The sequence below is a fragment of the Megalops cyprinoides genome, chromosome 20 (genome assembly GCF_013368585.1).
Source record: "Megalops cyprinoides isolate fMegCyp1 chromosome 20, fMegCyp1.pri, whole genome shotgun sequence".
Classification (NCBI taxonomy): domain Eukaryota; kingdom Metazoa; phylum Chordata; class Actinopteri; order Elopiformes; family Megalopidae; genus Megalops; species Megalops cyprinoides.
The window spans coordinates 15,564,980-15,592,290 of record NC_050602.1 but is presented as its reverse complement, the minus strand read 5'-3'; the positions used below and the strand labels follow the sequence as shown (position 1 = coordinate 15,592,290).

The 27,311-nt window shown below is 39.9% G+C and overlaps 1 protein-coding gene across 4 annotated transcripts in view; it reads left to right on the top strand.

Annotated features, from left to right (window-relative positions):
- The first annotated feature begins 951 nt into the window (after positions 1 to 951).
- Positions 952 to 27,311, top strand: part of LOC118795753 (neuroligin-1-like) — a 159,814-nt gene continuing 133,454 nt past the window's right edge. Inside the window, exons 1-2 of one of the 4 annotated variants that reach the window (XM_036554465.1) lie at positions 25,869 to 25,905; positions 26,193 to 26,238. The gene's annotated coding sequence lies outside the window, so the exon portion shown is untranslated. Of the gene's footprint in view, positions 1,237 to 12,734; positions 12,779 to 25,838; positions 25,906 to 26,192; positions 26,239 to 27,311 lie in introns of those variants that run through there. The other 3 variants (XM_036554463.1, XM_036554466.1, XM_036554464.1) reach the window with 3 other exon arrangements.

The window sequence follows — 27,311 nt, the reverse complement described above, 5'->3', positions numbered from 1 at the left end:
TAACGGTTAATGTAAATATTCATATCTTCAAAGGGCTGCTGTTCATGCAACTACATGCAAATACTCTCGCGTACATGAATTCGCATAGCGTATCTTCGCTGACTCTGAAGTAATACCAACAGTGCAGACAGCTCAAAGCAGGCCGTTAAGTCATTTATAACGTATTGCTCTGCCCCAAGCGTTCCTGCATTTTGACTTTCGCTAAACTTTGAGTCGAGCAGTCACGGTTTTAACGGACGTGACATGTAGCCTAGTCTATGTTCTCTGAAATCCAAGGAGCGCAGTACAGAAAACATAATATGTTTTAATTTAAGCGCAGACATTAAATCTCTCAACGACACCCTGGGATGTAAATGTTTTAAGTCTACCACCATCAAGTTGGTAAACCGCTCATACCGGTTTATGACCAATGAATGGGAGCTGTCGAAATTTGGGATAATTAGTGTCCTTTATATATAATAGGTAGTCGAAATGAAAAGTATTTGGCAGGATCATTTTTACTTCACGCAAGTGATGGTTCGTTCACCCAAAACAACAGGCAGTTTCGGCGTTAAATCGCCATGAAACGTCAGATCTGACGCGATCCTCAATCTGGCCCACTGTGGTCCCTCAACTCGACATTTCTTCTACTCACCGGCCAGCACGAAGCAACGCAACTTCACCGCAGAAACAAGGCGGGGAGAGGCTATTTTTGAAGTTTGGAAAGGGAAAACGATCGCAATGACGACTGGTTGTCTGTAAGAGAGACTGGGAGACGTGTGCTTTCTGTGGAACCAGGCTCTCTACAGGAAGAAACTCGTAAATCGTGTATCTCTCAAGCCTGAAGGTATTTGCATCAGAAAATCTTGACGGACGCACCGACAACAGCAGCGAAACCTTTGGCACGTTCCTCCCCATCTCAGACAACCAAGATAAATAAATCAAATTCAAAGGCATTAATAACCACGATTATGCGGGAAATTGAACTTGAAACAGTTTGGGGGGGAAAAAAATATATATATATCTTTTCCTAATGTGCGCTGATACCTCGTGCGAAACAAGCTCTAAGAATCAGGTGTGCGCTTTTTATATCCAATGAGTCACTGCGGTCTCTGGAATTCGCCGCACGACTTTAGCTTGATATTCATCATCTCAAGATCACGACCCAGATGCATTTCCCCCGGATCAACACATAAAACCATTATATTATGTTCTTTTAAACACCTGCTTCGCCGTATTTTACGTTGCTCTGTAGAGGTAAGGTTTCGTATTTTCATCTGTTTCTATAATTCAAAAAGTAGCTGCAATGCATATATTAGGTGGTTTACGAAATGTAGCCGGAATTTTATTTCTTCGGTGGGTCTCGGAATTATTTTCATCTCAGAGCGAGAGAGGAGAGTAGTCTGTAAACTGGGGAGATTGGTATTTATGCGGTTTAGAATAACTAGCAATGCAGCTCCTAAAGTGTCTATGTTTGATGCGAATAATGCTTTGAACATGGATCATTAGCCAGGAACGATAAGGCTACATGTTGAAAGAGGAAAAAAGGTGCAAGAGTTTCATTTGAGACGGTTGTACTAAATTTACAAATGAAGATCCCGCATATTTGTCTCGGAAGAAAATTTTAAGTGGCGACGGTAAAGGCGAAAGTATACTTTCACGGATTGAATTTAACGGACTGTACATTTTCTGTATTTGGTAACGCTTCATGGGCAGGGGTTGCGTTGCTGCTCAAAGTGCTGTTTGTATTTGCGGTCGCCTTACATGTGGCGAGAAGCCCTCACTGTGATTTGGAAGAAATTCATGTATCAGTTACTGGTATACTTAGGCATGGGATTTGCAGACTCATAGCTTTCTTGGGTCTGTCTTATACAAGTGAATATTAGTAGGCAATGTCGTGGAATTAGTCAGGAATCAGTTAACTAGGATGTGCTCCACGTTAATAAAACATTTGCTTGAAAGCGGTATAAAGTTATGTATCTACAGCCACACGAACGCAGAAACTATTTACTAAACAGGTCATAATAAAGCAAAAATGCAGAGAATACTGTGTCTGTCTAAACGAAAGTACTGCAGTGAAGCAAGGTTTGAGTTAAAGGCTATGGTAATTTTCTCCTCATGGATGGTTAATCGACCTTATGAACACGTGGCCTGCAGATGGCAGTGCAGCTCAGGTATTCATTTACTTAATACGTTTACCGTTAACGTCTTCGCTTGGCTACTGATACTTTGTATTGTTTACCTATACCTTTACAAAATATCACAAGTGAGCCACAGTAACCTTAGATATTCATTTTTTAAATGGGCCTGTAAATATTTGGACTATACACAAGAACACTACTTAAGCAATGCAAAACAAAAATCTTTGTAGAGGTAACCGATTTTCACTACCACCCAGTTGTTTTGTTAGAAAATGTGCGGGGCAGATTAAGACAAAAGTAATGAATTATGAGTTCACTTTAAATGTCAGATAATTTATTCAGGAAATACACATGTACTTACTGTGTAAAACAACATTCGTTATACATGTGTTCCATAGACTATTCCATACACTATTTAGTATATGCGACTAGTTTTGAGATGTCTCCAATATTTGGATATACAGGAATGATAGCTCGTCGATTGCCAGTATATGTATGAAACGACATGTGTAAAGGTAAGAGAGCTTTGGTCCACACAATTCAAAGTATGTAGATAGTCTGTTTGTTGTAATATTCCATATATATTTTGCATGTTTCTCGCAAACACAGGAGACACTGAGATTGATTTTCCAAATCGCTCCTATAGCAACGCGTGCATATTGGCTTCACAAAGAATTTTTATGACAAAGTATCTTAATCTTTTTTTCATTTGCTTGTTGTAATGCCGATAACGGTGCTGATCATGCGCGTCATACTCTGCACTTTTACAGGCCACATTAGACAGGATAAAGGATAATCTTTCTGCTGCTTTGTTCCACGCTTGATTTGCTCCTTATGCATTCAGCTGGTGTCCTCAGTTTGTTTCCGTATGGTCTCTCTGACGAGTATGTCTGAAATAAACAACAGTTACCATGACTTTTTTTTTTTTTTAATAATCAGACCAATTTTGGTTGCTAATCACATTCACTCTCTTCATTTGCCCGTATCCAGGGAGACTCGCATAGCTTGCATATTATAATCGCGGTTTTATAACCATCCATGAAATTTAGTGGACTGGACTTGAAGTGTTATGGTTTCATAACTGCATCATAAATATACAGGGCTGACTTGTACTCTCTTATATTGTTATATGCATTGCTGTGCTCCTTTCTGGCCGTAGCTCACCTGATGTATTTGGCGAATGTAAAAGAAGCAGTACTGTATGCATAAGAAAAAACATTGAGCGTTTTTGTTCATATGAGTCACTGTAGAAATATATAGAACTGGCTTTAAAGGTGCACCTGCACAATTTAAACTTAATAAGAATATTTGACCCCATAGGAGTTTGAACAGATATTAAGGAGGAGGTGGCCTGGTGGCCTTCATAGCGTAGAGGTCATGGGATGAAACAGGTCAAGACTATAAATAAATATTTATGGAACTGTTGAAGTACTGACCGACTAGATAAACTGAATTAGCTGGCAGAGGGCTCATTCCATGGCCCCTTCATGCAATATCCAGAACATTTTATTTGACAACTGATAGCTCAAAGCATTGCCAGTCAGCCAGCATTTAGTCAGGAGACAAGTCTTTGGAAAGGAGGAGTGCAACTTCAGTGCTTCACAAGGAATCCCTTGGGTTGACTAGGATAATAAAGGTAAATTTTTACCTAGGAAGTAAATAAAACCATAAGAAGAATAGCATTTCATAAGTCTGCTACATAAATCCTTTTACTGTATGCACTAAAGCAATAAATAAAATGTACTCAGCCATGTGATAAAAGAGCTGTGTAATAAGATGGTGTCTTGGTGTTTGATGTTTGTCAGAAGCCTAGGGCTCTGCTAAACTAAATAATAGTCTGTTTTTAGATGAGGGGCCATTGCTTTATGTTAACGCGTGGTAGAAGTCTTAGTTAATGGAATGGATTCGTTAGAATGCAGTTTATTTTTACCTAAATGGCAAATTTCTTGCCAGCCTCTTTCATGAAAAGCCTCCACTTTGCTTGTGCAACAACAATGTTGTGTTTAAGGATTTCACCCTGCACTCAAAAAAAGCATTTCACAACATTTCTTGGAAACCTGCGTGGAGACAGTTGGGTTCCCTTGCCTTTTGGCAGGAAACTGCAAAGAAACTACACAGAAACTTAAAATAGCATTCTGGTGGCCAATGTAGGAGTCGGACTTTATACATTAGAAATTTTCTGGTAATATTAACTGTCTTAAAATGGCTTCTGTAGAGTGGTAGCTTATCACGTACAGTCATGGTTATCTGCTGTTTATGTTTTAGATTGCAGGTTTTCCTATTTGTCTTGAGGCTGGAATAAAACATTTATTTTGGATGTATTGGATTGGATGCATTCTTTGACATTGAATTGGAGATGCCAATGATTTTTCATCACTTTTAAAATGTGGTGGTGATTTTAACAGACGCTGTGTTGTCCAAGGATAGGTAATTGATGGGAACCTGGGCTCCGACAGGCTGTATATCTCATTATGTTGCTTAGGCTTGGATAGGATGACCCTTTACACTGTTCATCTTTTTATCCCCCATTATGGTATCATTTATAGCTCTTGGCTCTTATGCAACTTACTGGCATCCATAAATATCACACCATCACCTGATGATGATGATGATGCAGAAAAGAACCAGGGCAATAAACATAATTTATCTGCCAATTGACCTACCCATGGAGCTGCAACCCTCCATGGTTACCGTCGTGATGGTGGACAAGCTTTGTGAGCCAAGCAATAGAGATGGCATGAAGGCAACATTTGGTTTAATTTTCAGATTTGGTTTTTAGTTTTTTGTGCCCTTGCCCATTCTTTTGATTAAAAGTCAGTTATTAGTGCTTCTTCAATGTCAGGTAACTGGTCTGTGTAATAATCTGCTAAAGTTTCCTTACCTTGTAGTTTAATAAGAGACTGTGTAGTGACTAATCTACCATAACTTTCAAAATAATACATTTTCCACATACTCCTCATAGCCTGATTTATTGCCAGCTATGGCTCAAAATGTTTGCTGTACCAGTCCATTATATAGTCATTGCTATAAATTATTAGTGCTCATTTGCTGCTCAAGAGAACATCTTATATACCACACAGCAGTTAGTGTAGCTAATGCACCGTGGCTACCCAACAGACTACACCACACGGCTTGGTTCCCAGGAAACATTACTCCTTATTTATTTTTGGTTTGAGGAATGTGACAAAATGCTCTCTGCTATCTTAATCACTGACCTTTCCCCAACCGCACCCTTTTACTATTTGAATACTTTATTCCATGATGATGTCAAAAACAACAACTGGCTTGATGTGTAGAGATCATGTGTCCTTTGTGTGAAAACAGAGGAGTCAGTTGTTGATGCTGCATTTGGAACATACTGTACCATACTGTGATTCCCCTGACTGCACACAGGGTTTATATGTATATTAGAGCCTTCACTATGTGTGAAGATATTCAGTGTGAGAAACTGGCCAATTGTGGATCACATACTGTGAGATGTGAAAGGTGAACTGTTCACTATGTTACCTTCAGCAAGTACTGTATGCCTAGATACTGGGCAACATTTGTTCAATGCAGATGGAATCTCTGTAATAGCAGTGTCCATTATATTTTCCTTAAGTTGCTTTTTGAACACTTTTTCTTTCCTCCAGAAATATATTTTTGATCCAGTGTTGAAAGAAATCAGTTCATTTTAACATCAAAGTACATGGGTGAAGACATAACAGCCCTTACTTGTCTGTAGATATTTTCTATTTCATTTTGGCTCAGATGTAATCTGACCATGGACAAAGAAGCAAATTAATTTATGCCATGCACAATATTTATTAATTTAAGGTTAACAATATTTATTAATTTAAGGTTATGTGAAGTGAAAGTGTAACACATGTTGGTGCTACACATTTCCAGTGGTTTCTCTTGACCCAGCAAGACAAACATGGGTATTCAATACTGAACTTTGACAAACCAATCTAAATTTTACAGTTTTTAAACCAGCACTGAAAAAGAAGCTGAAGGCCACATTCTGAGAAATATATGGCATTGTTTATGGCATTAACTAGTTTGTTAATTTACATTTGAAAGTCTTTATGCTAATGCTAATGATCTGCTCTTGCACTCCCTGAGCATGTTATAAAACATTTACTTATTATGGGCAATAAACACATGAAATTTAGCACAGATCTGGTGTTAAATGACCCATACAGTCCATGTAATTCCCTACAAATTTCCTGGATTTGATGCCAAACATAATTACAAAGGTGGTTGTTCTGCTCTTGCATATTTTTATTATAGGTGATAAGGTCAGGCACAGTGAGTATCTGCAGTGGTGCTGATTTATGTTTGAAGAATTGAATCTGGTGCTTAATGTGAGTGAATGACACTGGGATGATCCAACTGAGACCTTTGTGCCATGGTAGACATCACACTATTTGTGTTCTGTACAGACATCCTTACACAAAGTAACTTACATAGGGTGCAGGTTTTCCTATGATCCATTTACACTGATAGATATTTGATAGAGTGCAGGGTGATTACCTTGATCTAGGAAATGAGAGCAGTTTCCCTCCCTGGAAAGAAGACCCACTAAGTCACAAGCTCAGCTCCTTACTACACTATACTGGAACCAAATGCCCTCTGGTCCACCAAATCTTAGCGAGGCTTCTTGTGTTCTGATGACACTGTAAGGCAGAGATGGTGTCCTTTCAGCAGTCTGTCTAGTAATGGGCACAGTAGTGTTCCTCTAGTCTATCAGGTGCACTTTTGCATGGTGACTATGAGGAATGAGGAGCAATATATGACACCCTGTCCTCAGCTGTGCATCATCAATATGCATTGCACAAATGGGCATGCCCTCAAAACCAGCTTGCTTCCCATGATGTCCACTGCAGGAGATTAAATGGGCGGTGGTGACGTTCCTTTTCAGGGCTGCCATATATCAACTATAAATATTTTTCATGGGGCTAGCACCAAGGTGAGGATAGGTTCATGGCTTGTATCAGTAGTCACTGACTCACTTAACAAATCCTTTTCATCTTCCCAACAGGGATAGCTATCTCTCTGGCTTCTCCTGTTATTTGGTACAATACTCATTTTTTGTGTACGGTGGCAATTACCTTTTCAATATCTTGGTGAATATTGGTCCAATATATTATCTAAAAAGAGCTGTATATTCATTCATTGTAATGAAATTGACCCCCTTCACAACATTTATTTTTCTGTAGGTAATGACCACAATCTATCACAGACATTGTAACCATTCAGAAATGTGTAATCTGGGAGATAGGATTTCTGAATGCATGTGGCAGGACCTTATTGTTTATTTCTGTTTAAATAAAATGCGCTTGAGCAAAACATCTGATCCATTTTACTTTTGAAAATAGCCACTAACAAGCTTCATTGAAATGCAAGGTTTATCAGTTGGACTCAAGAATGGCATCATTGTGAGAGTTGTAATTATTCCAAATGTTAGGATAGTAATTAGATGCCAAAGTAAACAGCCAGCATTCTTGGTGAATGAATCTTTCCTTAACTGCGCACTGCTGTTCTCCTTTCATCTAGATTTGTTCATTTTCATCCCCCTCAGCTCTACTCAACTCGAGCATGTTTGTGGAAGTAGATGCTTGACTCAGGTCTCAATTGCTGGCCCCAAGGCACTTCCCCTGGGTTTGCAAGGCAAGCCAGTATTTAACATTTATTGAGCTTTTGGGTGGTAAGGATTAAGGCAAATCACTGTTTCCACAGTTTTATGAAGGCTGTCCTGATCAGAGAATGGGTCAGAGGACCATTCTGGAGGGGTTACAAGGCAGTAGAGTACTTTCTCTGCGGCACACAGTTATGGAAATGTGATTGTTTTCAGTACACCTTTGGTATGATTGCCAGACCTATGGCTTGGGGATACATGGGGCTAGACCGGATGTAACACCAACATATCTTTTCTCTACCATTAGAACAGAGGTTTCCATTTCTACAGGCTTTTCTCCTGAATAAACAGATTTTCTATTGATCTCTGTGAAAAAGCATAGTAGTAGGCCAGTTGTCACCTTGTGAATTTGTGCCGATCCAGGATTTAAGATAACAGCTGCTGAAGATGGTTCCAATGCCTTTTGAGAGTTGTGACAAAATCCTTAACTGAGCAACAGAGCCTTTGAACTGGAGCCAGAAACAGGCATGGTCAGACATCCTTTTTGCTTATGATATACAGCACAGTCCCTGCACAGTAGCTGGTGGACAGGGGTTGGCACCATGGCAGTGGGAGTCAATGGGTGACACCTCCAATTTGTAATCAGAATGCAACTTTCTGAATGCAATTACATGGCCCGAAGTAAGCAAAGGACAAAATAGGTGAATAACACGTATACCTTTAAAGACAGCAAGAATAATGCAGGTATTAAGTAAGAACATATAAGTAAGTGCCCATAATGCACATATTAAGTAAGTGAGACCTTCAGCTAAGGGAGAAAGTCAGACAGGTTCGTTAATGCTGCAGACTGCATTTTTGTTCCATCATAAAGCAGACTCCTTAACTAAAATGACTACAACATGATTGTACTAAGTGATTGAAGCATTGCATTAGGTGCTTGTAAAGTGATGCGTGGCTGTTTCCTTCTCTGATAAAAGATTCTGGAGCACAATCTTCGCTGCGTTAAGACCATTAGAGATTGATTGGGCCTAAAAGCACATGAAACACTGCAGACCAGTGATGTCGTAGGTCTCCACCTTGAAAATCGCATCCTCCAGATGTCCTTTTACAAACTGAAACCTCTGTCCAGAAACAAAATTATTTGAGCATTACGGTTTTCATTACTTGCTTAACATTATTAGCTTTCTGGGCACATAAATTACAGATGAGCATTACTTCAGTTTTGATTTAATTTTTCAATGTTAAGGACAAAGGACAAAATTGGTTAGACTGAATCTGGCTCGCTTGCTGAAATATCTGCACCTCATTGCCCCAGAATGTAGGGCAAGGAAATGATAGGGAAGATGCTAATGTACTCTTTGGCATTCTGGGTCATCCAGTTGAACAGTAAGGACATACTCAAAGTGCACTCTGAAGGTGCAGAGATGCCCACTGGCTAAATGAATATACATGAGGTAGAGTTTGTTATCACAGGGATGCAAGTGAGTGCACTGTTACCTTGCTCTGGGATGCGTTTACTGTATATTTTGGAATCCTATTAGTGAGGTAGTGGGTTTCTGAAACTGTGTCATTGGATGTACCTGCAAACACATCATTTGACAGTATTAACAGTGCCAGGAAACAGTGCTGTGGTCCTTGCACTATACGTGAATGTGTTGGGTTAATATATTAATACATATCTGAACATTAAATTATGGCTTAATGTATACCTGGCATATCTAACCAAGCATTAATTTTTCATGTTATTTTAGATTGTTTTTTCCTCTAGAGATTTAAACTTGATTGATCTTATATGTGCAAACAAAGTAAGATCAAACATTCTTTTTAAAGAGCATAAAATGTTAATATGAACTTAAAAATGTCTGATACAAACTACAGGAAAAATGACTTGCTGTCAGTATGAATGACTGTTGGTTAAAAGTAGAACAAGGGCAATAATGGAGCATTTTTGATTGGATAAGACACAACATTAATGAGATTGTAGGAGCCGGAGGTTTTATAAGACACTACTGTGAAGTAGTCAGGCTTTTGTGGGTTTCAAACCATGGCTCTTGCCACCTGCACAGCACAAGAGAAATGATGGGCTTGCTGATTAGCTCCTCACACGACCTGCAGTGGACGGACAGACCGACTCACTTTTATGATTAGAATGTCTGTTTGGTTCCAGCAAAACTGCAGCTAACTAAATACACTTTGTACTAATTAAGGATGTCATGAGAAGGTAGCCTCCCCATCTGTGATTGTACAAATTTTTTTACAGAAATGGTAAAATCAGTATTGCCTCTAAAATTAGTCAAATGCCAAACATGCAGTACTAAACAAATGGGTAAAAATATGCACTTGCTGTGAGTTATTCTGAACATTAAAGCTTTAGTGCCTGCCCCTAATGAAGTCATACTGAAAAATGCAACCCATTAATCATGTGTTGTTTACTGTCAGCTGTCAAAAATACAAAAAAAAAAATCACTGATCTGTTGAGATGTTAGATGTCATCTAAACAAGTTCTAGACAGTGTGGCTGAGACAAGGGAGGTCCCAGTCCGTAGCTGTATTACTGGCGGTATCAAAAGCAGCTACTGTCATTTAAACTCGCTGCCTACCTTTTAGGATGCAAGTCATGCCCTGCTTCTTTGTTTAGACTCCAGATTGCTTTAAAAAAATTCGTGGATGGCAGGCAAGAGGAAGAGAGAGCTGGAGAGAGGATGCTCTGCATACCTGAATTTTCCAAAGGAAAGCCTGAGGTCTTTTCTGTTTCAGACAGGTTTACTCGTATTTGGAAACAAGCAAAATCCTCCCTGACAGTACCAACCTCTACATAGAATGAGGGCTACAAGCTGTTCTTTAACAAATAAGCTACTTAAGTGTACTTAAGTTGCATTGTAACTGTTATTTTCGCCAGACTTACATAAAATGTGAACTTTTACAATTTATGCAGTTCCCATGGTTGATAAATAGCATATGCTACAACAGAAACAGTGCATGATTATCAGCTGTGATCATCTATAAATAACTGCTTCTGTAAGCATAATGTGACTATGTTTTTGTCACTTACACAACAGATGGGTCACTGAAACCAAATATGATGCATGACTTATGAAAAAGTAATGCTTGCCTCACAAGTACTTTAGATTTCATCCACTATCATACCCAGCGCTGTTTTTGTAGATATCTTTGTTTTAGCTACTTGTTCACTGTATTTTGTGAAGGAAGCTGATGTTCTCCTGTTTGGTCCTTTATCTGAAACACTCTATTGAATGATGCTTGTTTGGGTACCTGTCCCTTCAAGACTGACTGGTGTGTGGCCAAATACACTCTGAGTATGACAGCCAGTGTTGCGTTCCTTCCCCAAGAGCAGTGCAGGAATCGCTGACAAGTATTCTTCATTTATCCTGCCCCGGCATGTACAGTATTGGATAGTAAAGGGCAATAATATTACACCCAGCTGGTAAGTGACTCACACGTGAAGCTTGTAGGAGGCTCTAGGTCTTAGACTGTGATGGTGAATCATCCCAATAGCAACTCTACAGAATAAATCCAATTTAACACAGCACACATATAATGAACAGATTGTTTTGGAATCCTCATAATTGCTCCAGTTATCCTAAATGCATATAATCAGATGGATTCCATACATGTGAATGAATCCCCCCTTTTGAATTAGCTTTATCTAGGATGACTTATGCAGTTTTACCTGTTGATAATCCTTACATTCAGTTGGATGTTTTTGTAAACCAGCTCAGTTTATAGGGGTAATCTGTCTACTCGTATAGGATTCAAATATGGAACCTATTGGATTCTGAAAGCGATTCTATGATCTGTGCTTGATACTGTCACAGTTGGGCTTTGAACTGACATGCTGTTCATGTCTATTTGTACAACTTGTGATAGCATGTACAGTGAGTTGCCTGTAGCAGCCTTTGGTCAGGATTCTTACAACTCAAAGGGTGTATAATGTGTCATGAGCCCCTTGCTGTGTGAGACACTCATCAGCTGCTCGGACACATTCTGCCTCTGATACCAAATGCAAATATAAAGTTTGTATGTACCCATGTAAAATGCAAGCGACGTATGTTGATCTGGACACCTAAATGAGTACACTAAATGAGTACAATAATGAATTCATTCATTTAATTGAGAAGTAATGCTCATGGCTGGAACCCCTGTGGCATCCGTAAATTAATATCAGTGCATATACACAGCTTGGTGTAGTGAGCAGTAAGAGTCAAGCCTTACTCTAACATTCAAACTGCCTCAGACATTATCATTCACGGAAGCCAGCGTACAGCAAGACTATATAGCCGTGGGGATATTGATTTGTTTTTTTGTAACTGTGCAGTGTGTCGTACAATGCCCCCATTCTTGGGCCTATTTCAGGGTTTCCGTTCAGACGGAGGCATCATTCAAAGCGGAGCTCGGAATCATTTAGACTCGGCGGGCTTTGAATGATCGGGGTGCTTCAGTGTAAGGCATGCACAGTCCTCCCGTGAAGTAGTCCTGTTGATGAAAGCTGGATAAATAATGAAAGGTATCTTTAGGGGAAAAAAAAGCATTTCAGATGTAGTTCCCCTTCTCTTTTAAATCTGTATAAAATGCAGACTTTGTGTATTAAGAGCCACAGTAAAATTCCCAGTTGCTATGAGGGAATGTTGAAACAAAATGGCATCTACAGTGAATGATTTCTGTGACATGACCGGATACCCTCCGTGTCTTGTTCGCATCCTCTGGTTAATCTGAATATTTGGTATAAGAATGTGACCTTTATTCGGTTGAACATTCCTGGTTTTGCCTGATTGGATACAAGAGGGGGGGGTGACTAGGAATAAATGCCCTGTTGCCTTTGACTGTACTTCCTGGGCCCCTCTCTTTCAGACAGAGGCGTTCAATTAGTGGCCGTCAGCCAGCGAACGAAGCGCTCGCCAGACAGGACGCTGCCAGCGCGACTGGGTTGCAGAGCGATTCACTAAGGTTGCACTGTGTCCAGACTTGACAGATCCCTGTGGCCATTGGAATACTAAAACTGGCAGAGCTAAGGCTCCACAGTGAGTACCAAAGAATATTACAAAGTGGACCAAACAAGGTATAATAAACCCTTAAATTGTGTATTGCAATGCCCCCGATGCTTGCACACGTCTCCCAAATATAAGCATCAGCTATGTTTCTGCTCTTCAGTTGATTTTTTTGGTAGTTACTCACAGCAAATGCTACAGAGCATTTCAGTACTAATAGTCTATAATAGCTCTAATAAATGCCCTTGAACTACATGTGCCATTCTGTAGTGGTCTGTCATATGCTGCAACTTGGATTCTACAGAGCAATTTTAAATATGTAGCACTATGTCCTATTTCAGAGCTGGGATCTCTGCTTTATCAAAGGGTCTGATAATTTGTTGGTGGGCTGGCAGCAAGCCAAGGGGCTCTGGCGATAATACGATTTTTTTCCTGGGTCTTGTCTCTGTCTAATCTCCCTGGTAGCATGGCCCAGTGTGTGTCCTGGAATGTGGCTTTTCTTTTTTGGGTGCAGCAGTGTTAAGCTGATGATAGGAACTGTTTGTATGTTTATGTGCAGCTCAAGGCAAGTTATCCAGATCTTCAAAATCTTCAACATCTGTAAAGGCCAAAAGAGAGTTCTGGAATTAACGTAGATGGATTGATTGTCCCCAGCTGAGAACATCACACTGCTCATGACAGATCCTATTAAAATGTCTGTCTTTGATTCTTCTGATATGTGGAGCACATGTCTGTCACTAGGGTCAGGAGAAAATGTATTACTAAATGGCTCTAAGGTAGTTCTTTCAGAACAAAAGACACAGGGAAAGTGTTTGCCTTGACACCCCAAGCAGTTAAAATTCAGCCTTCATAAAAGTTTCTCCGGGGGTTAAGTTCTCCATAAATATTAAAACATATTTTAAAATTGTGTATACAATACAATGTTGGGGGCAATGCCAAAGGACAAGGAATATAGAATTAAGCCTCTGTTGTATAATTAGTCTTGAAATAACTTGGAAATGGTGGCAGTGACAGAAAGATGGAAAAGTTGTCAAGGAAGATTGATTCTGACATAAAGCCAACACCTTACTAAATATAGCAATGACAAGTGGGTCTCTGAGTTGCAGCCAAGTGGTTGAATATGTAAATACAAATTCATATTTTGCTCGAAGGGTCTATTGTGAATGGAAAGAAGGGTATAATATGACATGGTAAGAGGAAGCAAACTAATGGCCAGATAGGAGTCATACAGACGCATGACTCAGACTATGCTCATGTGGTTATCTGAACAGAGATGGCACTTTGGATTTCAGATATGTCAGCAGACGTTTCGTACGGTCCAGCCATCCTTGTGACGCAAGAAATGAGGTGGGAGAGAAGAACTGGAAAAAATGAAGGCAGGAAATGGAGAAGCCCCACCGGGTTCACGTGGGAGTGTTTTACACAGTGCCGGGTTACTAGTGGTATAAAAGGGCACATATCTCTCCCACAGACAGAGGTCTAAATATATAGCCGACTTTGTCTGCGCTGCAATAGAATGTGAGATAAATGCACAGGGACCAAGGTGTCACACTCTGTCACCGAAAGGGGTGCACAGGCCTGACAGGAAAGGCTCCTGAGTTTAGCAGGGCTTAAAAAGGCTGCGGCGTTGGCATGAGTCGGGAAAGGGCAACGCACCGTCCAAATCCTCGAGTGTGCAAGCCCCCTCGCCAGCTCTGTTCGCAAAATGTCACCTCCCTCGCACCTGGGGGATGGATCTTAGGCCGGCGGAGGAAGTGGGGATTTAATGATGTCTGAAGGTAGCCACCGGCGTGAGACCGGCAAGCCGGGGCCCGACTCTGGGAATGGACTGCCGTGAGATCGCATCAGTGTCTGCCTTTGTGCCGCGTCGCGTGTCGACGGAGGATGGGGGGGGAGAAGCATGACAAGGAAATTATTGCTTCTCAGGATGAGAGATCACTCACAGGGTTCCCTAGGGGCCCAGGGGACTCAGGTGCAGGCCCGCGTCCCCTTCCAGAAAAATAGAACGACCCTCTGGGAGGAATGCTCAGATAAACAGCCCCGTAATGAAATCATTCCAGAGCTTTGCTTTGTATGTAATGCTAGGTGCTGGATAAGCTGCTTCCCTCTCAGTTGCAGCATGTAGGTGGGCCGGTTCTTGTTGAAGGGAAGAAGGACGCTGAAAGGCTCATTGCGAGTGTGCGGGGACCGATTCCGTGGCAACCCGGGCAAAGGAGCTCGGCGCTCTAAAAGCCTTTTTGCGTGAGATTGAGTGAGAGAGTTCGCCTCTAATGGCATGGTCCTCCCTGCGCTGGAGGAAGTGGATTTGAAAATGGAGAGCGTGAGTCATCCATCCTGCTCCAAACACCAACCATTAAACATGTATGGAATCCTAACGGGCTTAGTAGGGGCTCAGCAGGGGTATGCAGAGAAAGGTGGAGGGGGAAAACAGGAAAAGGTGTTGCATCTTTTTTTATTCAGGGAGGTCTCTATCAGTGATGAATTCCTGTCTTGCCATCCCGCCGCAGTCCCTTAAAAGGGCTTACTGCTTTATAAATAGACCTGATCTCGTCAATCATTTATTCTTACTATGTGGCAGTGGCTAACACCGTGTCTTTGCAGCAGCTCCACCCATGTTGGCGCAGACTGAGACTGGGTCATTTGTGCACCGGGGACAAAAACCTCCAAGCTTATCGAATTGCTCTGGGACTTCCTAGGCAGTCCAAAATAACAAAACAACATCTGTCAGATTTTGGCTCAGAATAAATTACGCAGGAGAAAGGTGATGGATTCCTGAACCCTCTCTGCTGTCAGAAACAAACAGAGGGGGTGTCAACCACTTATGCGTCTTTAGCGTGGCATAGGGACTGAAATGACAATTCAATGATTTAGATAACTGGAGAGGCAGCATTCATACAGGGAGATGGGGATTAGGGTGGCACTGTGGATCAGATTCAAGATCTCTACAAGCTGGATCATTAATGTGAAGTGTGAAAGCAAGGAGGACATTTCTGATTCATAAACGATAGCCTTGAAGCTTGTAACTTGGATAACTTGTTACCCTGTGGAGGTGGTGTCTGATGTTTTCAGAGGCTGACACATTGCATTTGATTATTGTATCCCTAGGATATGCCATTGAATGTAACTGGAATAATTTGCTTGCTAACTGTTTCCATCTCATATTTATATATGAAGCTTTATCTGTGACTTCATGCAAATGTGTTTCCATTGAATGAAGAAGCTGTAACTCTCAAAATTAGGTTTCCCCCAATCCTCAGACTTGTTATAGCTGGCCAGCAGCTGTACTGTTTTGTTCTAGAATTATCTGCTGGTCACATGGTAGTGTTCATAATTACTGAACTCCTCAGCAGAGAAAGAAGCACTCATATCAGAAATCTTTTATCTGTTTTGTTTGGCCTTTGTGTCATCATTAGACATAAATACATAGAACATGTACCATATTCAAAGAGATGGACTATCTGCCTTTGATCTAGCCTCTGACAATACCACAAGAAAGTCTTAATGATTTCAGAGTGTTCTAGTCTAGTTCAGAATTTTCCAGGGCGAGGGTTTGTGTACGTATTTATGTATATAAATATGTGTCTCTCTCTCTACTCAAAGAAGGGTTTTTCCTTTTTTTTTCTATTTTTCACATTTTAGAATAATAGAAAAGACATCAGAACTATGAAATAACACACATAGAATTATGCAGTGACCAAAAAGTATCAAACAAATCAAAACTGTCTTATATTTTAGATTCTTCAAAGTAGCCAAAAATATTTTTCAAAATTAATTTTTTTAAAGAATTTCATACATAGTCATCAAATTCTCTATTTATATTTGTCTCACAAACAAATTTCAAGCATTTAAGCATGAGTCTTTAGATTGAAATGTCTTTGAATGCATGTTTCCCAGTATCTTCATCAGGTGTGTCCAAACTTTTGACCAGTACCGTATGCATAAATAATATGGCGGGAGAACACCATGTTCATATCTGGGTGGGATTCCTATGAAGCAGATTGGCATACAGCCATAATCCAAGGCCAGAAAGTTTATCCATTGTTGGGCCATTACCTCCAGTTCATCTCTTTTAATGCCCTGTGCTAGAGAGGGAGTGGGTACCATTTTTAGAATCTTGTATGACCCAGCTGGGAATTGAACCCATATCCTTCTAACGTGAGGACAGATATGCTAAGTGTTAAACCACTGAACCAGTTGGAGAGAAACCGCAGAGATAATGGGTCTTTTTACTTTGCACAGTGCCTCCAGACCATAATTAGCATGCTGCTGTTCATGTCAAATCTTAAGAGCTGAATTTCCAAAATAAAGAGTGTTTAACCAAGCTTTTCATCTGGAGGGCCATAACACATCAAAGAAAGTGATTTTAAAATGAACTAAACGAGCTTTAAAATGCAGTCTGTTTCCAGTCTGTTTCTGTTTGGACAAGGTTGTGATTTCTTATAAGGAGACCATTAGCAAATGAGCATCGAAAACCTAAAGTAAGAAGAGTGTTCCCAGTGGATAAGCCTCTTCACTTTTTAAACAAAATAATAGTAAGTCTTATAAAAGTGCTAAAAATACAAGGGTCAGTTTGCTTGTGAAGCACTATGTGTATTTGAATTGCATGCATTGCAGTGAAATACTGGTCTCAGTCTTTAAATATCAGCCAACAATCTTGTATGCACCTTCTTTGAATGCAGATCAGGTACACATTCATTTTTTCATTAATCTTCAGCACATTGGTTTGAAGTCTTACAATCAGCACAGACTTTCCTTATATGAGTGTTGTTGCAATTCCAAAAGATGCAGCATGTCACAAAGTATTTTTATCCCCTCAACTAAAACATTCTTGTTTGTGAAAACCTGCACTCACGGTATTTCAGATGTAATTTGTATTGAGACACTTTTAGTGCTCTGAACGTAATTCTCATTTTCACAGCCACCTGTGCTGCTCATGAAAGCACAGCAAAGCTATGAAAATGAAATAATGATGTGCTTGATTAGAAATCATGAGCGGGTGCTGTTTTTCACCAAACTGCCCAGGATCATCTGCTGTTGCTAATCTGAAGGCCCGCGACACATACATACACATACATGTCATCTCACATTAAAAGGGCTCAAGGCTGTATTCTGAAAATATTAGCAGCTCACCTTACAATCCTCATTTAATACATGGTATATATTTGATAGAAGATTGGGATTCATAGAAACCTTTTTGGTAAATAGGGATGCGTTATTTTGTTGGGCATTATCATTGCATCACTGCATTAAAGAAAGAAAATATATGCATTCTACAGGCTTAGTTGCAGACATAATCTGTTAGTCTTTGGTCAAAAAATGCACACCAAAACATACATGTCTGTTTTAGAAGAGAGAAAAACAAATACTGTTCATTGGCAGGTTGTTTTTCAGGCAAAGAGTCATTCAAGAAGTAATGATGTGTAATTGTAAAATTAGTAGAGTGCAACCAAATTCAGTAAAGGAGAAAGCAGTAGTAAGAGGGAAGTGAAATAGGTTTAGGTGTTGTTTTAAAGATGTTGTCGTAGGTGTTGTTCTCACATCAATTCACAGACTTGAAGTAGTTTGAAAATGTGTGTTTATTTGTATATTTTGCTTTAAACATTAGACACTCAATTAGCTAAAGTGTGTATGCTCTGAAAAATGAGTTTCTCTGAATGATACAGTAAGCCTGTTCTTTTTTCTGCCTTCCGTGAAAGATTAATGACATCAATCACTGGTTGAGGCATGGCCAATAATTTTTAAAACTTTTTTGAAAAGTACCTGCAAATGTGCCATGTCTGTACTGCTTATTTAGTTTGATTGCTGATTTATGCATGTTTTCTACTCCTGCTTTAAGCTCCTGAAATATCATGATGGAAAACAAAATATGTCTGCATTCATGCCCTTCAAAAAAGACATTAAGACGGCCTGTTCCTGTTTAGTAGCTCACAGGTATGAGGATTACTGTCACAATTTTAAAGTAACGTATTAACTGACAGTGACCAGTACACCCGGCATGTTTATTCCTCTAAGTTATTACATGCACTTTATTTTGTACAGTATTTACAAAATGTGCACTACTGCGTCGCCAGTTGTAACAGAAAAACAGGATACACAATATGTTCCCAGGTACAGCATTAAGAAACAATACCTTAAAATAAGAATGTGTATATAAATATAAGATCTATAAACAATGCTATCTTCCTCCTTTTTGTCATCTTCCTTAATTATGCCTTATCCATTGTCCCCAAATAAAACATTATGCTTTGCAATGCCAAAAGTCTCAGTATGGAAGATTACAATACAGATATTAAATGGGGAAAATCTCTTTTTCTGTAGGATGATTCATTGTGATTCCTTCCTGCACAATAACAGGTTTAATTTAAGGTCATTCATTTCTTAAGAACACAAATGTGTGTACACAGCAGGCTGTTCTCTTTGATCATAACTGTGGTGGATCTCCCTCATGTTAAAATCCTACATAAAGATGGCACTATACTATGGCATCTGTATAATGTACTTACTCAGCTTTTGGCTAAGGAATTTGGTTCATATGAAGTGCATCTAGAATGGAAGTCCTCTGATTAGTAACACCAAATGCAGCATGTACCTCTTGTAGAGTGGCTATGTTCCACATGTGCGTAGGCATTTTTTCGTGCATATATTTTAAGCCTTTGCTAAAAAATTAGCTCACCATACACTTATTACTTAAATGTATATTGAATTGGAGTTTGATTTTAAAATGACAGATAGAATTAGGAAATTAACCCCAGGTAAATGCTGGGAATGTCCAATCAGGCATTTTCCCGGGGTCTTGGATGGTTATATAAAAACTTTGGACATGTAGGGTATTGTGCATTTTTGTCACCTATTCAGTTCTGTTTCTCTGCTGATTCTTCTGTCTAAACCTTTTTATCCATTCCATTAGAAGCTACCAAAGTCTGGTCTTTTCCATACCCACTGCAGTTTTACCTTAAGCTTCATGCTACTCAGTTTTTATGAATACCCAGCAACTTCCCCTTTCAAAATCCATTTTTTGCACTGTATTCACCTGACTTTTAAAATAAGGTCAGTCTTTGAACCAAGTGGGGCCATCCCAGGTTTAAAGGCCACGGGGTATCCATGGTGATTTCAGCCAGGCGGTCTCAGTCTTCATGAAATTGTGATCAATTTGAACAGCCTCAGTGGTTCCAAAAGCATGGAATATCAATCAAAGTCTCAAGACTCCCTGTAGGCAGCTATGTCTCAAAATCAGACCAAAAGTGTAACCAAACACTCAGGCATTCAGAAACTATTTTCTGTCTCTTACCATTTTACCCTCACATAAAGATATTCTTTCACAACCTACCACCATAAAGCTGCTTCAGCAACAAAAGTATTGGGGGTTCCTTAAAAAGAGCACATTCTAGTCACTTCCTGAGACTTTCACCAGACGACACGACACTTTTATCTGTGTTACTCTGGTTAGAATGTAATTAAAATGTGGTCAGATTGGTTATTACAGCATATTTAGAACATGAGAACATGATAAAAAAATTAAATTGCAGTGTGACATGAAAGGTGATTAGATTGTAGCTAGAATATGGGTAAATCAGTGATGTTGTTACAATGGAATGTAGTCTCTGCGTGATTGTATGGTCATCATAATTAGAATGTAATTACGTTTGTCCCGTGTACTGTATTGTGACATTGCAAGCAGAACGGTGATGATCCCCCCAAATTAGAAAACCACTGCCACTACTAAATAACAGCAACAATAATTGTAACAATGATAACAATAGTGGTAATAATAAACTATGGGCTTGCAGTTTCTCCTGTTCCCTCACAAGTCCCAAGTCTGAGATTCTGTTAAGATGAAAGAGAATGGAAAGCCCAGAGTCATAACCCAGTCTTATCAAGCTTCTGTTCTGCAGGTTTTGGAATACAAATTAGCAAACGCTGTGAGTAAGACGATTTGTCTCTGCCTTGCAAGGAGTGAAAATGTGATTTCGGCTCCGGTCTCCTGGATGTACATGGACAGACTGGGAGGTGCAGAATTGTGATTCAACCTTACATTATTAATTTGATGATGTGACAATGAAACTGCCTGCATTTCTCCCTGTAGTGACTTAGACATTCATACTTTTGCCATAGATCATTTTGTTTAAAGAAAGAAAAGTGTATCCAGGCCGTTCAACAGTGATTGCCCCAGTCTGACATCCCCATACATCCAGACACTAATTCCATTTTCTCATAAATCCAGAGGCACAATCTCCATGATTTTTGTGATGTGTTTTTTTTTTTTTGGGCAAAGCCGAGCGGTCTTGAATTATTAACCAGGTAGTGCTGCAAACCCCACTGCTGTCACAGAATCTGCTTCAAGTGGTGTGTGATACTTCAGCACCTAGGACAGCTCCGGGCAGAAGTGGTGCTGCATAACTCTCCAGCTGTCAGCCCGTTTTTTTTTTTTTTGCCAGGAGTGGGTTACGACGCACACTTGTTCGCTCTCCGCGGCTGGAAATAAACAAGATTTAGTGGGCGGTCAATATGTGGCAGAGAGCTCCGGCTCATCACAATCCTGATGTAATTGCGGAGGAGCTTGGGGGGCTAAAACTCCACCGTCATCACCAAGCAATCATTTTTTTCCCTTTCTCTGCAATTCCACTAACTCAAATGATGACGTATTTATTTGGGTTTCCCTATGATGGGGGTATTTTTTAACTCCATTTACTGCAGTACTGTTGTTTTAAGCGTTGCATTGAAAATGACCCCAGGTGGTTCCATAGAAGAATAAAACCCATGGAAAGTTTGACTTGGCTGTACCAGGAATTAATTAATTAATTTTGTGACTGAGCTACTGTGCATTTTGTACGTTTAACTAAACAATTCCCATGGACAAGGTTTTCCACAAAAATGTGTCAATTTCAAGCTCAATGATAATGCTTGATCCAAGGAAAGCTGATATTTCTACTGGCACCAGTTGTTTTCCAGGACATCAGATCTACATTTGAGTCTTATTCTCTAAAACATTAATGTGACTCGATCTGTGAGAATATTTTGGATTGGGCTGAAAATATTAGTATCTTCATGCATTGTGTCTCAATGCAATACACATATTTGCTAAATACAGTCCCCTCCCCCCACCCCCCGAAAAGGAAACAGCTTTAGTGGAATGTCGTTTTTTAAACATCTAATTATGTGTTGTGCTTCACTTCCACATGAAGCGATTCATAGTTTAGTAGCTGTACGCACTGTCTGTTGGCACATCCTTGTAGCTTTAGGCTTTTGTTAAGCACCAGAGCCACTTCAAAACAGTGGCTCAAGTGTGGCACAGTTTAGTACACACTGCAGTGCTGCAGTCTAATGTTAAACAATTTACATACATTTTTGTAGACAAACTGGTTACAGTTTTTCTGTTTATTAAATATTCTGCCTCATCTGGGTAGGATTTCCTTTAGGTGTTCTACTCTGCGCACTTGTATGTTCCAATGGTCTGCTGGAGAAGGGTATTTCATGTCTAAGAAATGGGTGATAGTCATACCACCAACAACAATAAAATACTGAAAGATTCTGTTGCCAGACAGTCTTTGAAAGTAATTTGTTAGACCAGAAAAGTATCCTGAACCGAGGAAAGAAAAAAGTAATTTGGCAGAGACCCTTATCCAAGGGTGATTTACAATACAGGTTATTAGGCATAATAACAGATAACAGCACAAAACTGAAACAAAATGTGGATTAAATGTGAGATGCTGATGCTGAAATCCAATTCATAAGAGACTGATTCAAAACCATTTGGGTGAAAAAGTAACCTTTGGAACATTGAATATGTTGAAGAAAAAGTGTTGCTGACTCAAAATGCCAGTTTTGTGCTGCACTTATGTGGAAATCATTGGCTAGTTTTAGGACCTCATTGTGCCAGGGCTTTAAGATGGTGTTTACAGGATTGCTTTCACATAAAATGAATGCATTGCTCCACCTGTCATGAGAGGCTTCTTGTAATTGCAGCAAGAGTTTGTAGTTCACACTGGGATTTATTCCAAGGTTTGAATTAGTCTAAAGGACTGATCGGCCTGCTAAGTCTGTATTGTTAGTATGCTTTGGGCAGTAGCTAAGAGGGTTGCCACTGTGTTTTAGGTTGATCTGATGAGGAGGCATTGATTTAAATACAAACTGGCATCTTTCCCTAGCCCATGAGAACACTGGATCTATCTTCCAAGCAGGTGGGGTGATGCCCTGCCCTGGCAGCTCTTGCATGCCTTGGGGGCCCAATGGTAGCATTACAGCAGGTACATGTAGACTGGATGAGTTGGCAAAAGGCTGCCAGCGCATTTGCCGGGAGGGGTTATTTATAGCCAGGCCTTGGCTGGATAGCACTAGCGCTGGGCGGCTGTGGAGAAGTGGGAATTTACAGCCGTGACAACTCCCAAGAGCCTTTTCCCCGAGGCCGGGAGCAGTTGCAGTTATTACCGCGCCGTCTGCTTGGCACGGGGTGTCCAACTTCAGGCTACGGAGGCATGTGACGCGCGCCTCGCATCCAGAGCTTCGGCGCGTCTCCCTGAACATCTGCCAGCGCTTTTGTCCCACTTTGTGTTGGAAAAATGCACAGTTTGAACGATAACAGCGCCTTTGAATGGCGGTGGCATTAAAAGAGGGGATGCAGCAGCTGGAGTTCTTTTTCACTACTTTTTTTTCCCCTCCCTCCTCCATAAATGCCGAGTAGACCTTTCAGCTGTTTCTCTCCGCTTTGCTCTCCATATGGGCCGGGTTAGTTTGCAATTGGCACGCTCCAGATACAGTGCACATGCTGAATTGGCTGCATCTTAGGGAGATCATCTGATTTGTTTTTTGGGAACTTGGCAGGGTTCCTGTGTGGGCTGCAGTTATGGGATAATTTGTCTGAATTGACAATCACAGGGAGGGGCATGTACCTATGTTAAAAAAAAAATCACACTGAATAAAGTCTTAGTCTGAAGCTGATAAATCTTGAAGCAGCTTTTTTTTCCCACGCAGAATGATCTGAGATCTTAAAGATATAAGACAGGATGTAGATAAAGTTCTCTCAACAATGCATTGTTGTATCTTGTGAAATGGGCTGATGACTGAGAGGTTACATATTCACATACTTGGTGTGGCACTGCCGTGTGTTCTTTGAGTGAGCAATATCAAGCTGTAATGAGACAAATAATGTAGTTTGACTGTGGGAATGACTATCCAGAAGGAACCATTGTGTTGATGTTTTTTTTTTAACATCAGCTCATCCTACTGTTAAGGTAATATTTACTAGGATACTGCATATGCTTAAAGAAGGTATAGTAGTGACCAGTTTTTCATCTGTCTTTGATTATACAACATATTCAAAAATCCAGACATAGGTTTTTGCCCAGGTCAAGTGCCTTGACATGAAAGTTGCATATTCAATTGAGTACCTAGCTGTATGCGATAAAATGTGTCATTTGGATTCAGATGTCTGGAATAAATTGTGACATAATAATACTGAACAGAGAGAGCCCCATGTTTTTGAGGGATGCTTATTTAAAAGCACCATTTATGTGGGATGGAAGAGAGGAAGTCATTTGGTACATTGCTTTTAAATTCTTGACACAAATCACCTCTAAAATCATCTTTATGTATACCAGCTCAGTATATCTTAAGGATGCACACCTGTAATGATTTTAGATTAGTACTTGAATATCATCCTTATTCATTATTGGCATTAATTACTGAAACATTGCACATAAGGTATAGACAAAAAGTGCTTGTGGAATATCCTTAAGATAGGATGCTTTTGACTGCTGTCATAAATTCTTAGAGGACACCTTTTGTCTTACAGGCTTGGCAGAGGACGCCACACTCGATTTAAACTGGGAAATCATTTCAGTATTACAGCATTGCACAGGACAGACGTGAAGTGTCACAACCTGTGCTGAAATGGAAGACTGGTCTCTGACAGTACCCAGGAGATTATTGTTGAATAAAATGAATCTTAACCTGGTTTGGTGCAAGTACCATATTTGTTTTATGGTCCCATATTTTGTGAAAAGTTCACTTCTCAACATCTCAGGGAGCTGTTATTCTTTTGACCAAAAAATAATTTCACTGACGAGAACGATTTGACCTTTAGATATATACCTTCATTTCCTGAAGTCTTTTGTAATTCGGTGTATTACTTAAGTTAGCCAATGCTGAAATATCAGGCCTGGTTACAAAAAAGGGGTCTATCTTACTCGTGTGCACGCTAGTTGCACCCGTCGCATCAATTGCTACCAAGTTTCAGACATCTGAAATTTTTTACTCTCCCTATTTATATGCGTTCTTTTCTTCCTAATGGGATTCTGATATCTGCACCGTTTTGACTTTGCTGCTCTGTGCTAGATAGATGGATAGATAAAACACATACGCTCAGATTGCATGTTTCGCCCACAAAGCCAGCTGTTCGCATAACCGTTGGCTATGTCAATTTATTTACAAGCAATGCCATACTAATAGTAATACGCCTAAACGACTCGGCGGTAGTGTTTAAGGTTGCCTTCGGCTCTATTCGCAAATAAGAGTGTGAGCGATGCTACCACACAGATTTAAGTCTCAGTTTAGGAACAAAAGAAAAATGAACATTATCAGATGCAAATAAACCATGTGGAATGCGTTTGAAGACTTTCACAAGAACCATACACGGTCTTTGTCTAGTAAGATGTGTTTTAAATTGAAGTTCTTCAGAAGACCACTAGGCGAACCTTCGGTCCGTTTTGGTCGGCAGTCCAGTTCATGCTCTGTATTGCGAGGAGAGGGGGGATCTCGTCATTTTCAAAGGCAATGCATCTAGACTCACGTGTAGATGGTCATTATCGTCATTTAACTACGTAAAGGAGGATAGTTTAAAAATAAAATCAGCTTTGGGACTAAAACGAAGACGAACATTTTGCACTACCGTTACCATGGTTTAGCCAATCCAAACAGCAGGAGAACTAGTTTGTTTATTTCTGTTTTTAAGATTGCAGTGGCTCTTAGAATTATGAACTGTGGAAAGGACAATGCGATAACCTCAAACTTAGAATGGCTGTCTCGGTCTCCGAGTTCTATGCGATTTTGTCATTCTGGGTTGCTGTTCTTGTGTCTGGGAAGAGAAGAACCGATGCAGGTTTGATATACAGGACATGGCAAGGAAGAAATATGTTTGACGAAACAGCTTGGGATCAAGTTTGACGGTAAATATATGTCAAGATTTTCTTAGTAACGGAAGTTTGTCAATCTATTTCAGGCATGCGCATTGGTTTGTAACAATTAATCTGAATATTTTTCATGCGTATTCATCTACTGTTCTGCATGTCGGTGGACTGTTAGTCAAATTAGCATAGTTAGATTGACGGAGAGATAGAATAATCGATTTACGTTTTCCTTTCCCTGAATGTGCTGTTTTGTAGAATGCGAAACATTTGATTGAATAGCCTGCATCAAAGTTACGAATTTATTTTACTGCGTTGGTTTTTAAAAGAATGAACCGGGGATGTCTTTACTGTGACCACGACGACAATCACAAGGTATGTCTCTCTTCTTTAAGGCACTGTGCTGTTTTAAACATTTAGAAAGGAAGTGCACCGGAGAAGCTTTGAATATATTAAAATATATCTGAAACACAGTTATGCTTCTCTCGTACCTATTATTGGTTCAATATGTAAATACTGCTTTTCAGAGCATGCATGAATCTGTGTTACTTTCAGTCATGCTGCAAAGTGGAATTCAAATAGGCACCATTATTACCTGTTTCCCCCAGAGATGTAAGCTAATTATAAGTCGTTCCCCAAGCAAACTAGAGGACACCTCTTTGTTGGACAAAAATGGCCACTCTTAATTACAAATACTGAAACGTATTACAGTTCTTATTTAATGAGCTGACTTTTAACATTAACTATGGAGTAGAAGGCACTGCACCTTCTAATATGAAAATACGTATGTTCGAAAGAAAACTGTTGTATATGAAACGTTCTGTTTTGAAAGCAATTACAGACGTATGATATACTACTTGCGTTCCAAACTTGCGTTAATAGATTTGTGTTGTGAAACCAGTGTAAATGAGAAGTTCAGAATGCCATAGTCTCGAGTACTCGATAAACATGAAGGTATACTAGCCTACGATTGCTAATTTGTAGAGTCAAATGCCATCAAAGGCGATTACAAATTCGAAGGCTGTTTTAATTTGTTTTAAATGTAATAGTACACAGTGATTCAATGATGATTTCGTTCATTCGTTCATTCAATGTATTCAGTCAAACAGAAAAGCAGTAAATACGGTCAGCAGGAGGTAGTTATATCATTCATGTGTGGATTTTTCTATTGCTGCTTTTAACTACGGCCTGCCCTCTGTTGAGACTATGTCTGGAATTGGGGAAAACGTCTCTGTTTTAAAGGGCTCGTGGCCGTTTGTGACACAGGGATACGTTACCCATATGTACATTGATTGTTTCTGTACACCTGTTACATCTTAAGCTCTCAGTAACGGTCAAATTTCAGAGATTGCTGGAGTCTTTCGATCCTCTGTACATGCCCTGACACCAAGCCCTCAAACGCCACTGAATCTGCATAGCAAGGCAGCTGAGATCATGTATAACAGCAA